The sequence below is a fragment of the Aedes aegypti genome, chromosome 1 (genome assembly GCF_002204515.2).
Source record: "Aedes aegypti strain LVP_AGWG chromosome 1, AaegL5.0 Primary Assembly, whole genome shotgun sequence".
Taxonomy (NCBI): Eukaryota; Metazoa; Arthropoda; class Insecta; order Diptera; family Culicidae; genus Aedes; species Aedes aegypti.
This window is the reverse complement of record NC_035107.1, coordinates 48,201,057-48,214,113: the sequence shown is the minus strand read 5'-3', so window position 1 is coordinate 48,214,113 and position 13,057 is coordinate 48,201,057. Positions and strand designations below refer to the sequence as shown.

At 40.0% G+C, this 13,057-nt stretch overlaps 1 protein-coding gene across 1 annotated transcript in view; it reads right to left on the bottom strand.

Annotated features, from left to right (window-relative positions):
* Positions 1–13,057, bottom strand: part of LOC5566766 — a 535,713-nt gene that overhangs the window by 60,526 nt on the left and 462,130 nt on the right. The window lies entirely within an intron of this gene.

The window sequence follows — 13,057 nt, the reverse complement described above, 5'->3', positions numbered from 1 at the left end:
AAAATAGCAAACAAAAAGAGTCTTTTAGGATGGCGTTGCCGGACAAGGGTAATTGGAATGGGTAACTTTGATGACAGCATTTTACCCCAAAACAGTGTGCGCGGGAAGGTGGTGAAAATCCCGTGTTCTACCTAGAGGTCGGATAGAATTTCCCTCCATGTTGACCCACTGTCCACGCTGTAATGAGAATGTTGGCTTGGAGCAAACCATTTTCACCTATTTCATTGATTGTGCCAACATAATGCGCTTTGCTACACGAAATGCTGCTCTATTGTTGTGACAATAATGTGACACTACCTTCGACGAGAAAAGGTCCAGTTCATGGACGATAAAAAGGCACTCGACAAGGGTCAGTACAAGAGCTGGTCTATTTTTTAACACATTGAAATAATTTTGCTCTAGAGGTTAAAAACAGTCTGAAATAAGAAAATAAAATCTACAGACTCAGCAATGTGTTTTCAGCATATCTACACAGGTATCGTAAACTTTGCAAAACGATGGCTTTCTATTTCTTAGATCTTCTCGATGTCTCCATATCTCGATTTGTTCCTGTTGAGTGTTTGTTCCCAATTTTCTCTCCGTATGTCGATATGACCATAATCAAAGGTAACTAGACTAAATTTTAGTGCTTCAAAACAATTGTGGAACGTAAGATGACGTCTGCTAGTTTATTATTTTCCTGGTAACGGATTAATTTCAAATCTAGTTTTCATAAAAAAAATATTCTTAGTCTCGATCTCTCCCTATCTCAATGGTCCCTTCGATATTGAGATTCGGAGATATGTTTAGATTTATATTTGATTAACAGGTTCATGAAGATTAAGATATTAACAAAAAAATAGTAGGTAATTTCAATCTAGAAGTTTCCTTTGATCTATAAGGCTTTCAGAAATGCATTCACATAAACAGAAACTGTCTGAAGTCTCAAAAATTGTAAAAAAACAATGAAATCTAGCTGAATCTACAAATGGCCAACTTAATTTTCACATTTCAATCCATAGTACATATGTTGTAATCCTTAGAGCTGGTACTCTTCAAGAGAAACTTGTTGGAGTTCACTAAAGCATCGGGATTATGTCAAACTCCTCACCAAACATTGTAACGAATGAAATAAAATCTTAACCATTCGCTGGTTTTGCTGGCGACGGATATGCAATTTGTTGGTTACGCGTGGATTTTCCTGCGACAAAATAATAGAAACGGTGTTGAATTAATTGTTTCATTCTGACAGTTTTGAAACCGAACAACCATTTTTGAATTGAATGTCAACAAAAGTTAAACGTATGATTTTCGAACGCGTAATCATTCTCAAGTACATATTAAATCTAATATACAGATTTAAATTTGTGGTGAACTTAATCATTTTACTTGTTGAAAATTGACGCGCTCATGAAATATCTTATAATTTTAAATTGAATTATGCATGACACTTGGATTGCTTAGATACTATGCCTTTGTAACTGCCATACAAAATGGAAATTAACACTGTTACTAAAAATAAGCAGTGTTTCTCATTTGTAGTTTATTGTTTGTGATTCCAAAATAACGTTTTTTCGTGTCCCGCTGTTGGATTTTCTTGATTGCCTATTTGATTTGATCTTGCCGCAGATACACTTCCGAATAACTTTTTGAAGACAGCCAATCTAAAATGATGACAACTATTAAAAAGCTGTTAAAGTGGCTGCATATTGTGAATCCAACAATTTTAATTCATCATTGGAAAAATATCTGTGAAAACAAAAACTGGTCATAAATTAGTAAGGTTCTTATATCAAAATTCACAATACATATTAAAACTTTTGGCATGTAGTGTTGACAACTGTCAGCAAGTTACTCCTTTGTTACACATCAGTTACCCAGAAATCTTATGCTATTTTGAAACTGATGTGTAACTATACTGAAACTGCCAATAAAATACACTGCTGTCAATAGGGGAAGGGGTATTAAAATGAACACCTTAAGGATATCGTCTTGCTTCTAATGGGAAAAAACGATGAATTTGCGATAAGTCACTAAATAATGTGCAAAAATCCCCAATCCAATTGGCTGGAACCTTACAAGGGTATTTAAATTAAATGCTCCATCCAAGAAAGCACATGGTTTGTGACGTGCTCAAATAGTTCGAAAGGAGGCAAAATCAAGTGTGTGCTATAATAAGGGCGCAAGTCGCATGATCGATTTCTCTTAATCGATCCTCTCTTCTGTGAATTAAAATGACAAGATGAGGGTTTGTTAGCTATTTTTCACTTCAAGACGCTAGGAAGTGATGCGCCCTGAGGTGAATAAACGATGAAAAACTTGCTTGTTGTCGCTTTTATTCATAGAAAATCGGATCGGATAGATCATATGATCGGATATACAAATATGTTCTCTATCAAATTGTAGAAACCACATCCATCCATTTGAGTACCGTAAAACGGGGTAACTTTGATAGTTTTTTGGAAGAAAACTTCAATATTTATGCATGCTGTTCCAAAGAATTACATTTTATATTTTTAAAACAAGTACTGACATCCTAGCTATCGATTGTACTTGATAGATTGCCAAAAGATTTATTCTGTGTGGATATATTATTTTTCATATAATCGAAAGTCGGTTTTCTGTTTTGGGGTAGGTAACTTTGATAATCGAACAAAATTTATTGAATTACGGAACATTTATAGGGCGTTACATACCTCTAGGCGTTTAACGCTATATGGAAATTTCTGTCTTAGATTACAAAAATGGTCCCAGTTTGTAAAAATGGATTTCGCTAAGAGATTTGAGCGAGCCCGAATTCATGTTCTACTATAACTAGGCTGTCATGGATAAGTGACAAATTCATTATGACTTTATCAAATAGTGATCGTAGAACAGATTGTTTGTAAGCGGTGCTAAAATGCTAAAATCTTGTAAATTTTAAAAATTTGCATATAAATCTTCAAATGCACTTGATTCCAACGAAAATAGCTTTGACATGAAGTGTCATACTAATACTCTTTACTATTGCATTCGTTTTTCTTAACAGATTGACAGAAACTTCGTTTTTTTCGTTTAATATGTTGTGGGTTTCGCACTATCAAAGTTACCCGCATTATCAAAGTTACCCCGTTTTACGGTATCAGTTGAAAAAATGCGTGCTTAGGGGTCATCATAAATCACGTACCATAAAACGGGGTATCTTTGATAATGCGGGTAACTTTGATAGTGCGTAACCCACCACATACTAAACGAAATATCATAATTTCTGTTAATCGGTTAAGCAAAACGGATGCAAAACTGAACAATATTAGTATGACACTCCATATAAAAGCTGTTTTCATTTGAATCGAGACCATTTGAAGATTTTTACACGAATATTAAAAATTGACACAATTTTAGCATTTTTGAAACGCTTACAAACAATCTGTTCTACGATCACTATTTGATGTACTTTTGAATAGTTGGCCACTTATATTTGGCAGCCTAGTTATCATAGAACTTGAATACGGTCTCAAATCTCTTAGCGAAAAGCATTTTCACAAACTGGGACCATTTTTGTAATCTAAGTCAGAAATTTCCATATAACGTTAAACGCCTGTAGGTATGCAATGCCCTACAAATGTTCGCAATTCATTCAATTTTGTTCGATGCATACTCCATTATCAAAGTTACCCCAAAACAGAAAACCGACTTTCGATTATATGAAAAATTATACATCCATTCAAAATAAATCTTTTGGCAATCTATCAACAGCAATCGATAGGTAGGTTGCCAGTACTTGTTTTAAAAATATAAATTATAATTCTTTGAAACAGCATGCATAAATATTCAAGTTTTCTTCGAAAAAACTATCAAAGTTACCCCGTTTTACGGTAGTCATTTGTTGAGTGAGGAGAGGGGTTCTGCCCAATGACCACGCTCCATACAAGTTTAAAAAAAAAGTTTATGAACAACTGATCACTAGGGGGGAGGGGTGGGGGTCTAAAATGGGGAAAAAATAACCGCGTTGTTAATGGTAGCCCTCAACTGCATTTCTGTGCTGTCACTTCAATAGGGCCTAACTGACATGAGCAATTTCTCTTCATTGATTCTCTCTTTCGCTACTAACTTCGCTAAATTAGATAAATCTATTATATTTCTTGTTAATGAAGCAAGATATAGTGATTCTTCATCCTTCAGCATAAAAGAATGTTACGAAAAGAGAATCAGTTTTCTGCAATAAAGCAAAGAGAGCAACGATAAAGAGAAATTGATGAATGCAGATAAGCCCTTATGAAAAAATAACACAAATTTTGTCTTTTTTGAGCGGGTTAGGGTCGATTTCTTCACCTCCGCTTAGGCCTTAAACCTAGTTTAATCATATGGGTAAACGTGGTTTACGGCTTAAGCGAAGGTGAAGAAATCGGCCCTTAGTGGTGCAGTAAACGTACGCACTCAATCATGCATGCATATATAATGCATACCTACAGGCGTTTGTGCTGATGTTATTGTTCAATAATAGATACAAACTGATGCGAAAAATGTAAATTTGTAAGGTTCTAATTTGCGCGTTACTTCAATGTTGCATTACGTTTGGTAGAATTTGATTAGGGGGTGTTGCCCCAACGTGTTGATTAAAGTTTAGGTCCTTCGATAAGTTTTTTAAGGACAAATTTAACATATTTGTTGCACGTTATACAAAGTATGACAGTGCATAAATGAACCCTGTGGGAGTTAGAATATTTAACAAAGAATATAGCAACTGATAAGCTGTCGACTAAAAGTAATCAAGCTTAACAAAAAATACAATCATTTACGGGATTAGGTGTTTAACCCTTCCCCTATGTCTCATGGTAAACAAACTTCATGCTGTTACACACATTTTTTTTTTTTTTTTTTTTTTTTATAGTAGGGTTCAAAAAAGCTTCAAAAGCCTGGCCTGTTGTGTGTTGGCACGGTGTGGGACTCACGTTAGGCGTGCTTAACCACTAAAAAACTTTCCCTACTGCTCCTGTGCCTCGATCTCCCCCGGAACTACATCAGGCAACTTCATCGGGGGAGGGCTGTGCTCATGCACTTCTGTGCTCATGCACTTCTTCAATCTCAGCCTCTAACTGTTCTGCTAGTTCGCTGTTGGAGCGTTTTGCCCAATTGGCGGTTGAACATCTCGCCAGGACTTTGGACAGCTTTCTGTGCGACGACGCATACTTCCCTTGGGCTGGCCTCGCGTCAGAGCTCTGTTGATCTTCTACTGGACGCTCATGTGCACTTCGTTGCTCTACGACGACTTGTTCTCCGCTGCTGCTGTTCGAGCTCTCCTTGTTGACCAGTTGGATGCCGAGGTCGGTCCAGCGATTCCGGTTGGAGGATGACTTCCGGTTCACTGGCGCCCAGACGACCCAAAACTGGTTTGTGACGATCGATGCTACTCGGCTTAGTCCCCGACGGTGGAGCTAGCCTACTCCGGCTACGCGCTTCTTCATGATTCGATACAGGCCGGTGGAGTGCCGAAGTCGGTCCAGCGATTCCGGTTGGAGGATGGCTTCCGGTTCGCTGGCGCTCCGACGACTCAAGCCGGTGATACGCTACGTACTACTCAGAGTAGTCCCCGGCGGTGGATCTATCCTACTCCGACGAAGATTTCCCCGGCGGCGGAAGATCTCCCGAACCGATGCTATCCGGACAGATGCCGAGGTCGGTCCTGCGATTCCGGTGGAGGGAAGCTTCCGGTTCACAGGCGCCCCGACGATCATTTGCCGGTGCAACAACGCGATCTACTCAACTAGTCCCCGGCGGTGGACTTAGCCTACTCCGAAGCTGGCCGGGCAGATGCCGAGGTCGGCCCTGCGATTCCGGTGGAGGGAAACTTCCGGTTCACAGGCGCCCCGACGACCATTTGCCGGTGCTATTTCGCGAATTACTCAGCTGGACCCCGGCGGTGGACTCAGCCTACTCCGACTCGACGTTGGTCGGCCAAGTGCCAGGGTCGGTTCTGCAATTCCGGTTGGAGGATGGCTTCCGGTTTGCAGGCGCCCCGACGACTATTAACCGATACTACGCTACGCCCGCTCTACTCGGTCTAGTCCCCGACGGAGGATCTAGCCTACTCCGATCGCGACCCGGAGCTCTCTGGTCTTCACGCCATCTCCTTTGCAGCAACGACATAATCGCCGTTATTCCCCTGTTCACCGCATTCCAGGTGCTTTCATGCTGGCACATGTTCTGCACGATGTTGTCCGGATTTAGAACGCTTGCGGTTTCTGGCATCATCTCGCTTCGTATATCCCTGAATCGAGGGCAGTCGAATATAACGTGCTCCGGTGTCTCCTCGATATTTGGACAGGCCGGACAATGTGGAGATTCTGCGTGTCCGAATCTGTGCAGATATTTCCGGAAGCATCCATGGCCTGACAGAAACTGGGTCAGGAAGAAGTTAACTTCTCCATGTTTTCTGGTCGTCCACACCGACACGTTAGGAATGAGCCTGTGGGTCCACCTTCCTTTCTCCGAGTTATCCCACTCCTGCTGCCACCTGGCCATTGTGTCCAACCTAATGGTATTCCTCACATTCCGTGTGTCCCTTTGCTGGTAACATGCGATGTCTTCAGCCAGAGTGATGCAGATGGGGATCATTCCGGCGATTACGCACACTGCCTCCGATGATATAGTGCGGTAGGCACTCGCAACCCGTATAGCCATGAGCCGGAACGTACCTGCCAGCTTATCTCGATTACGTTTGGTTCCCAACGCTGCAGCCCAAGCCGGGACTCCATACCTCAGTATAGACGATGATACGGTCGCTAGAAGACGCCTCGTGCTGCTTCTTGGTCCTCCAATGTTGGGCATGATCCTGGCTACGGTGTTAGCAGCTTTCGCTGCCTTTTCGCAGGCATAGTCTACGTGGCTGTTGAAGTTTAGCCTGTCGTCGACCATTACTCCGAGATGCTTTAGAGAGCGCTTCGATGGGATTGCGTGCCCTCCGACGTTGATTTCCAACTGCTGTACCGCCTTGCAGTTGCTGACCAGCACCACCTCCGTTTTATGATGAGCCAACTGCAGCTTGACTCCAGTCATCCACGATTCGATGGTGTCTAGCGATTCCGCCGTCAGCATCTCCACCTCCTCCGCAGTCTCACCAGTTATCGCAAGAACGACGTCGTCTGCGAACCCGACGATCTCGACTCCATTCGGCAGTGACAAGGTTAGCACTCCATCGTACATCATGTTCCACAATGTTGGACCAAGTATGGATCCTTGTGGAACTCCCGCCGTGACTTCAATTGACATCCGTCCCTGGTTCGTGTCGTAGACCAGTACCCGGTTCTGGAAGTAACTTTGCAGAACTTTACACAGATATCCGGGAACCCGCATTCTGTGTAGGGCTGCGGCAATAGCTTCCCAACTGGCACTGTTGAACGCGTTCTTGACGTCTATTGTTACCACTGCGCAGTATCGATTGCCTCTCCTCTTCTGCTTGGCCGCTTTCTCCGCGCACGCGATGACTGCCCGAACAGCATCCACCGTCGAAGTCTTTTTACGGAATCCGAACTGCCTTTTCGACAATCCGTTCTCGCCTTCCGTGTAGATCGTCAGCCTGCCGAGGATGACCTTCTCCAAAAGTTTGCCAAGAGTATCCAGCAAGCAAATTGGTCTATATGAAGCAGGATCTCCTGGCGGTTTTCCCGGTTTTGGCAGTAACACCAGCTTCTGCACCTTCCATCTGTCTGGGAAGCAGCCTTCCGCTAGACACTTCTGCAACGCTGTCCTGAATATGTCTGGGAACGCCAAGATTGCTGCCCTTAGCGCAACATTAGGGATACCATCTGGTCCGGGAGCTTTGTTCAGCTTCAATCCTTTCGCAACCGTTATCAGCTCGGCGTTAGACACTTGTATACCGGCATTTTCCTCATCTACGTCAGCGTACGGTGTGGGCGGCCACGCTGTTGGAGCATGCGTAGGAAAGAGACCGTTCACTATCGCCTTCAGTTTGTCGGGACACATTTCAGCTGGGGTAACTGGGCCCTTGATCTTTGCCATCACTACTCGATAGGCGTTGCCCCAGGGATTTGCGTCAGCTTCCCGGCACAACTCCTTGTAGCAGTTCGTTTTACTCGTCGATATTTCCCGTTTGAACGCGGCTCTGGCCAGTCGGTAGGTCACTTTACGCTCTTCCATGCTGGCTTCGGATCTAGCTCTCTGCACGCGTCTTCTGGCTCTTAAGCAGGCTGCGCGAAGGGTGCTGAGTCTGTCGTTCCACCAGTATGCAGGACGCCGTTGATTCCTTGGCTCCAGTTTTCTCGGCATAGTCGCGTCACACGCTCTCGCCAACGCTTCTGTCAGCTCTCCTGCATCCATGTTTGGAGCGTCGCTTACTGCTCGGAGTGCTTCGACGAAAAGATCCTTATCGAAATGCTTCGTCTTCCACCTTCGTTCTCCATTCCTCCTCTGCCATACTGCACAACTTCTCTGGCCAACGCAGTAGTGGATCGCTTGATGGTCACTGTGGGTGTATTCTTCGCTAACTCTCCACACATGTGACTTAGCAATCTGTATGTAACCTAGTGTGTTGTTTGTTTCTTTGCAACCACAGATTCAATTTCAATGTAACTTATTCACTTTGACAGTTCTAGGATAAGTTACGTGCAAGTAAAAATGCAACTCCTATGTAAAGTAAACAAAGCGTAAGTTACAATGTAATAGCTTAGTAACCAAAATTGAAAGTAATCAATAAGATATGCTACAAATTATCTAAAATGCAACGGCAGTGTAATTTGTTTTATTTTTCTAAAATATTGCATTTGTTACCAGTGCTACTTGGGTTACTTCCATTATCCTCCTCGATATTCACTTTTTCGATACCTTATGGCTGATCTAATAGAGCATAGAACAGTATAAGTGGAAATTGCGTAGGGTAACTGGGGGTAAAATGCGCCCTCTAAGGAAGGAAGCGTTTTTAACTATGAAGAACATTATTATAAGACTTTTTTTATTCATTATCTCATAGACAAACATGTTTTCTATCAAATAGTAGAAAGAGCTATCCCTTTTCTTATTTCAGGAGTTTATAAATCATTTTTTATAAAATGCTTGCTTATCTGCATTTTTATTTTTTGCGGGGTAAAACGCGCCACCTGATCTCAGCGTTAGTCGTTCGCGCGCACGCATGCGCAATCATGCTTGGAAATACGTTGCATACATAAGGGCGTTTAATCAGATGTTATTGTTCGATTATAGTATACATGCTGATTCGAAAAATGTGCATTTGTAAGGTTCAAATTGGCACGTTACCACAGCTTGGCATTACGTTTGCTGGAATTTGAATTCAAACGGCTGTTTTGGTGTTATGAAATAGGTGTGGCCGTTTTGCCCCACGAGTTGATTAAAGTTTAAGTCCTTCAATACGCTTTTTTAGGATAGATTCAACACTTTGTTTTGCATGAAATACAAACTATGGGAGTGCACAAGTCGGTTCTCGGTGATAGTTTCAAAAATTTTGTTGTTTATCGGCCTGAAAAATGGCCTAGAAAAAAAACACAAAATTACAACGAAAACAGCGAAAAACGTTTTTTCGAGATTTTTACGATTTTTACCAGGAAAACACTTAAAAATATACAAAGAGAAGCATTTTTATACATTTTCCATTATCTCGGGTGAAAAACAGCGTCCCAAAGCACGTAGTTCGTTCAAAACAAGGGTGGCGCGTTTTACCAAAACAAGGGTGGCGCATTTTACACCCAGTTCCCCTACTAGCTTTATCACTTCTTGTACTTACAAAGCAACTACCTAGTTTAATACACTCTTTTGGACTTTTTAAATATCCGTAACAAGTTCGCTCTTAAATTTTTCCACTTAGATTTTTCTCCTCTGATCTTCGTCAATCTTAACTGAAATGATCACCCGAACTGCAGTGGATCAATGTGGAGCGATCCCGAATACAAAAGCCTGCTTTCTTCTCCCTTTTACCTGTTTAGATTCGCCTCCCCATTGTCTCCCCACAGAAGGAAATCAGTTGGAGTTCTTTCTTTTCTTTTTCTGGCGTTACGTCCCCACTGGGACAGTTGGAGTTCAGTGGAGCCTAATAATTTCGCGTGTTTATACGTTAGTAAATCTTTCGATCGACATGCAGATGGCTTAAATAAATAAATAAATTCACAGCTTTACAATAACAGGCCACTTTATTATACAAATAGTACTGCACATTTACTTACATTATTGAATACTAAATTATAAACAGTTACAACAAGTAAAACACATAGTCGTGCTAGTCCATCTGAACTCCATCTGTTAGCACTGAGAAGTGTTCGCATTCAAAGTATACTGCAATCTGAAATCTCGGCTATCTTCGGGAAACAGAAATTTTCTACCCCTTTTTGGGGAATTTTGGGTGATATGGGATCGGATGAATTTTTATAGTTTTTGTATGTTGTTGCCTGCCTTACTCCAAAACAATTTGTCAACAATTCATAACCGACAAACAAAACAAAATGTTAGTGAGCGAAGCAAATATATTTTGGAAAACAACAAATAATCGCTGCTAAGCATCCTGCTGGGTATTGTTAAAGTCCCTTGCGAATAATTTTGCTCAGGATATGTTGATGAATCTACACAAGATTTTTTGGTTTCTGGATAATATTTTTTTTTTTTAGAAACTGATACTTTTCCACGAATGTTGTTTTCCCGAATGTCATTTCCCGAATGTCATTTCCCGAACGTCAGTTCCCCAAGCAACCCTTTTCTCCGAAAGACCCGTTTCCCAGAAAAGTGAAATGGCGGTGAATTTGAATGAACAGTAAGTTATCAAAAGAAAGTGGTATTTTGTTGTTCTCGACAAAACACTTATTGCCAAAGATACCAAGGACATTCGCGGAAAAGTAGAACAACGTTTTTCACCACGTTTTCATTCATGTTTGAACTGCTTAGTAATTATATACGAATTATTATACTTGGGAGTCATTTCAGGAAATTTCTCGAAAATGTCACGCTAAATGCATCTAGTTTTATTAGAACATTTTGAATATTAATTACTTCAGGAATTTGTTTGTGATCCTTCTGGGATTCAACCATGAATTGCTTTTTGAACTTCACAAAGAACTTCCACTAGCGTCTCTTTACCGAGCACTGAAATGGTGCTACCTCATGACGCCATTATGCTGAAAATATTAATAGGAGTCATTAGGCCGAATGGGATGATAGGGGGTCATGAGGCAGAATGGTTGTAGGGCCGAAAGAATCATGATGCCGAAAAGTCATTCGAATTAAACGATTGTTAGGCTAAAACGAAGTTAAATTGAAACAGATCGAAGATAAGTTGACTTCTGTTTAATGGAAATATCTCTGACAAAACTTGCAAGAAAAACCGATCCATAAGAGAAGGAAATATATCTGATTATGGCAATTGTTATTTTTTTTTAGTTTCTGTTCAGAATATATAAAGAAATTTTTAACAAAAATTCTGAAGAATCTTTACAGAACCCTCTGACCGTTTTCTAGGAAGTTCTACTGTTATAAAACAGTATGGCAATTAAAAAAAATAGAAATTTTTTTGAACGTAAATTAAGCATACACAAGCGTTATTTTCATTATTTTTATGAGTGTATGTTATTTTTGATGGCTGTTGTTTGTTGGAATACCAAGAGTATTTATAAATAGAAAAATACAAAAAAAGGTTATCAAAATTTTGAAAATTTGTAATTGAAATATTTGATAGAATGTATCACCTGTTGCAGTTTGGAGGCTATTGCATACAGAATGAAATAATAAGCTGAAAAAAAGCTGGGATATGATTGGGACGTAACGCAAGAAGAAGAGGAAGCATGTAAAATGGTGTCAATTCACTTCTGTGCGAAAAATTATGAAATCCAAGACTTCATACGGCTATGGCAATACAAGTTCGGAAATTGTTGAGTCCTTAAGCTTTCATTCCATAAAAAAAGATTGAAAATCGGTTGAGCTGTTCAAAAGTTATGATTTTTATAAACATTACAAATCTAATGCGCTGAGACCTACAGTGTGTGCCGATGAAAAATGACTGATTTTTTATTTTCAAAAAAAAATATATCTCAAAAACTAAAAAACATACATCGCTGAAAATTTGACAGTTTACGTAAAATTTTCTGAACTTTTAAGAAAAAAAGAGAGCAGCAATAGCCCCTTTGGTCCCGAGGCCTTCAAAACACAAAAAACGGAAACTATTGAGTTTTTTCATGTAAAAAACATAATTATTGTGAAATTTTATATTTTTCCCGAAAAGTCAAAATCTTTAGCCTTCATTTCGTCCAAAAAGATTGAAAATCGGTTAAACGGTTCAAAAGGTATAATTTTTTTAAAAATAAAAATTTAGCAAAATCGCGATTTTTCTGGTCACCCTATTTCGGAAATGGTCACCCTAATCAAAAAATCCAAAAATACGTGTATCCTTATTTCGGATAAGGAACAAAATAGCAAATTTTCACGGAATTCGGAGACCCACTAGATCGGTTTTTCATGGAATGGATGCATAGAGCTCCTTCAAAAATAAGACATTTTTTCAAAGGTAGTGCAAGATATCTGGGAAACGCTCTAAAATGATCATTTATTCCTCAACGTGTGTCAAATATTCCATAGTATTCGATGTACTATGGCTTCACATGCGCTTTTTTGCGCCAAGATAAGAATAAATATTTTTAGTTACACTGCGAATCAGCCCATTAGACCATCATACTTGTTATTAATATCGCATTTTTTACCATTATAATCTCCCGAATAGCTTCAAAAACCACCTCGAGTTTACCCACGATATTTAATTTTAATTTGGCATCGAAATAATGACGTTTCATTCTATTTCGATCTGCATACGAATTTCATTGATTGAATTAAAAAAAATGCGCTATTTTAAACCAATTCCGTCAAATGTACCGGAAATATCGATTTTTTGTTTCAGCGACTATTTCTATCAAATCACCTCCAAAAATCATGTTTTGTCAAATAATTGACAATTTTGAACGTTTTGAGTCAAAATTGTACTTTTGGCCAGCATTTGAATGGAATACGGCCACTTTGCAACGTTGGCTATGGTTCACTAACTCGATATCGAGATTTTATAGTATTTTATCAAAAATGTAACCTAATAATGATTTCA